Source organism: Pterocles gutturalis, unplaced genomic scaffold (assembly GCF_000699245.1).
Source record: "Pterocles gutturalis isolate BGI_N339 unplaced genomic scaffold, ASM69924v1 scaffold15408, whole genome shotgun sequence".
In the NCBI taxonomy this organism is placed as follows: Eukaryota; Metazoa; Chordata; class Aves; order Pterocliformes; family Pteroclidae; genus Pterocles; species Pterocles gutturalis.
In genome coordinates, this window is record NW_010120768.1 from 15,876 (window position 1) to 19,450 (window position 3,575).

The window sequence follows — 3,575 nt, forward strand, 5'->3', positions numbered from 1 at the left end:
AGTTGTCCACTCTGCCCTTGGTATCCACATGGGGCACTAGTGAAGATAGGATGCTACCCTAGAAGGTCCTTTGGTGTGCTTTAACCTTGCACACCCATTTTCATGTCCTGCCTGAGGCAATTCCACTTATATCCTGATGGTATTGCTCCCTCCCAACTCTTATATCAAGAAGCAGATGCTGTTCATCCTTTCCCAAGTTACTTCAGCAGAACCCAGGAGAAAAACAAAAAAAAAAAACAAAAAAAACCAACAACGACAACAAAAAAAACAAACAAAAAACAAACAAAAAAACACCACGTTGGCTTATTTTGCATGCTGAAGAAGAAGAGGTGCTTGTTTTTAAGACTGGGAAGGGACAGAGCTTTGCCAGTGATTTGCACACCACAACTCGGAAGCCTTTTGTGCAGTTCACGTGAATGCAATGTGTGCAGTTTATGTGCATCTCCCACAGCCCAGCCAGATATTTTATTGCCAGCACCATTGCTGGCAAATGACTCTTAAGGTCACACATTGCGTTTTCATGATCTGCAAGTCCCATTGTAAAGGCATTTTATTGCCCCTTAACCCCATAAAAGTGCTAGATTTGGTGTAAGACATTCAGGCAGCCCTTTCCTATTAAGTAGATGCTTGAAGTTAAACAGTATTTGCATCCAGCAAAATGCAATGGAGTCATTAACCATATTTCCATGCTGATACTCTGTCAGCCCCTTCCTTACAGAAACGTAGGCTTAATTAATATATCTATGTGATAATACTCTTGCAGTCTCAAAATCAAGGCTATATGGCAATTATTGAGTTTCTCAAAACAAGTATAAAACTGATGAGCATTCTTCATATGAATTAATTTCCCTTCACATGATTTAGGTTTTCACATGAGCACCAACCAGCTGCCAAGATCTGCACCATGCTAGGCGCCTTGCAAACCCACAACAAATCTGAAAGTTTTATTCCAGGAGTGTGCTGGTTTGTGCTGGGGTAGAGTTAATTTTCTTCATAGTAGCTGGTAAGGGGCTATGATTTGGATTTGTGCTGGAAACAGGATTGATAACATAGGGATGTTTTAGTTACTGCTGAGCAGTGCTTACACAGAGTCAAGGCTTTTTCTGCTTCTCACCCCACCCCACCAGCAAGTAGGCTGGGGGTGAGGGAGAAGTTGGGAGGGGACACAGCTGGGACAGCTGACCCCAGCTGACCAAAGGGATATTCCACACCACATGATGTCATGCTCAGCATATAAAGCTGGGGGAAGAAGAAGGAAAGGGGGGACATTTGGAGTGATGGCATTTGTCTTCCAAAGTAACTGTTACGTGTGATGGAGCCCTGCTTTCCTGGAGATGGCTGAACACCTGCCTGCTGATGGGAAGCAGTGAATGAATTTCTTGTTTTGCTTTGCTTGCATGCGTGGCTTTTGCTTTAGCTATTGAACTGTCTTTATCTCAACTTACAAGTTTTCTCACTTTTGCTCTTCCAGTTCTTTCCCCCATCCCACTTAGCGGGGAGTGAGCGAGCGGCTGTGTGGGGCTTATTGCCAGCTGGGGTTAAACCTCAAGGAGTAACATTTAACAAAACCCATTTGTAATGTAACCCTTTTCATCATAAAATATGTGAGACAAAACTGCTTTGGAGGCCACATCCCCCTATGCAGACTGTGCAGCATATGCAGAATGGACTGTCTGTGTAATAAAATACTCTGGAGGAAGATAAGGAATCCCAAGAATACAGGAATTAGTTGCTGTCCCAAAAGCATGCAGAGCTTATTTCTTTATGGTTTTATTCTTCTAGATATTAAAGTTCAGGATGTCCATATGAAACTGCAGTCCCACTGGCAATCTTACCAGCTATTCCTTGAAAAGTTAATGTAAAATGTAGGTCCAACTTGGTTTTTCAAGCTTTTTTTTTTAATGGCTGGTGATTATTTGGTGGGACTGGGATTTTGAAGCAGGTTTCTGTGTTTGTGCATTCATAAAGGACTGATGTTCAGGGTCTGCCTTCTGATTGCTCTCTGGAAGCCAAGTCTCTTCAATATGTGCCCAATGAGCTATAAACCATTAGCTGTGAAACTGTCCCAAGCTCACAGTTTGAAGGCATCCACAGTGCACATCTGTACATGTCCTGATCCAACAAGGCAACCATCTTGACTGGATCTGCCAGCTACCACTGTGATTGGAATAGTGATGATTGTCCCTATCTCTATCATCTTGTGCCAGCCTGAAGACTCCCCTCTTTCTCTGCTTGCAACCTCTGGGTTAGGGTTTGTCTACTGGGGCTTGCTGGCTGGTTCCTTCAGAGCCTTAATTAACAAGGTTCGTCTCTGGGGTCCTTCTTCCAGAGCCCTCTAGAATTTCATACCAGCCCAGCTGTGATGGTGTGAAATTTGGGATTAAAATGCACAATCTGTCATTCCTCATCGTATCAGCATGAAAGTTTAATTAAAACCCATGGAGAAATCATCAGAAACAAACCTCCTCGTGCACTTGGTAATTCCAGAGAGTTACAGCAGATGGGGCTGGTATTGTGCTGCCGGGAGCCCATGGCGTAGCTCTGCGGCTGGTCCACCTCCTCCCTTGGAGGGACCCACCACCAGCAATTTGGGAAGTTTTCCAAACACAATAGGCAGAGGGGCTTGAAGAATCCAGGCAAGTGACTCCAATTACCAACCTGCTCTGGGTTTCCATTTCAAGGGTGGTCCTGCATGGAGCCAGCCCTGGAGACTTCAAACCCATAAAGTAAGCAATGAAATATGGATTATTTTGCTGGGTTTTAATAAATACTAGTGGGATTCTTTTTGTTATATTTTCTGATGACAAAAACATCCGGGTGCTTCATGTTCTCAAGATTTTTTTGACAGCTGGGAATATCTTCTCTCCTTTTGGAAGGATGCTACTTGCGTCGCAGCATCTCTGCACCCCTGTGGCTGCATCTAAGGAACAAAAACCAGTATCAAGATGGATTGCATCACGAGCATTACCAGCATGATTTTTTCATTTTGGTTTTTTTTTCTTTATGCTTTCTCCTGCCATCCATTCCTCTCAAGAACTGGCTTTCCAAACACACCCCTGGAGCAGTCCACTTTTCCCTTAAGCAGCCGTATCACAACCTCCCTCTAGATACTATTGTCTGAGCTGCAAACTAACCTTCCTCCAGACTCCCTGGCTCAGTAACCAAGACAACCCTCAGTGGCTAAGCAAAGGTAGTGTGTAAAAAGGGCAGTGCTGCTCAGTTCTGCCATGGAAGTGAAGGAAAAACGTCGTTACTCCCCGTTCATTCAGTATTTCCGAAGATGAGATGTTATTTTAAGTGGTAGGGCTTGTCTAGACATATCAGCACCACTTTAGCTAATACAGACCCTTAGTACAGACACATTTCTGCTGGGAAAACTGCATTTGCATGGGTATAGATTACTACTACATGGGAAAATAATACATTTTTACTAGGATTAAGCACTTCTTTGCGCTATGTCTACATTGCTGTTTATGCAGGAATAGCTGTGCAGACAACAATAGTTTCACATCTATTCAGTGCACACGAACTAATTGCAGACTAGATCTCAGGGAGGCTGCAAAAAGGCAGGGAGG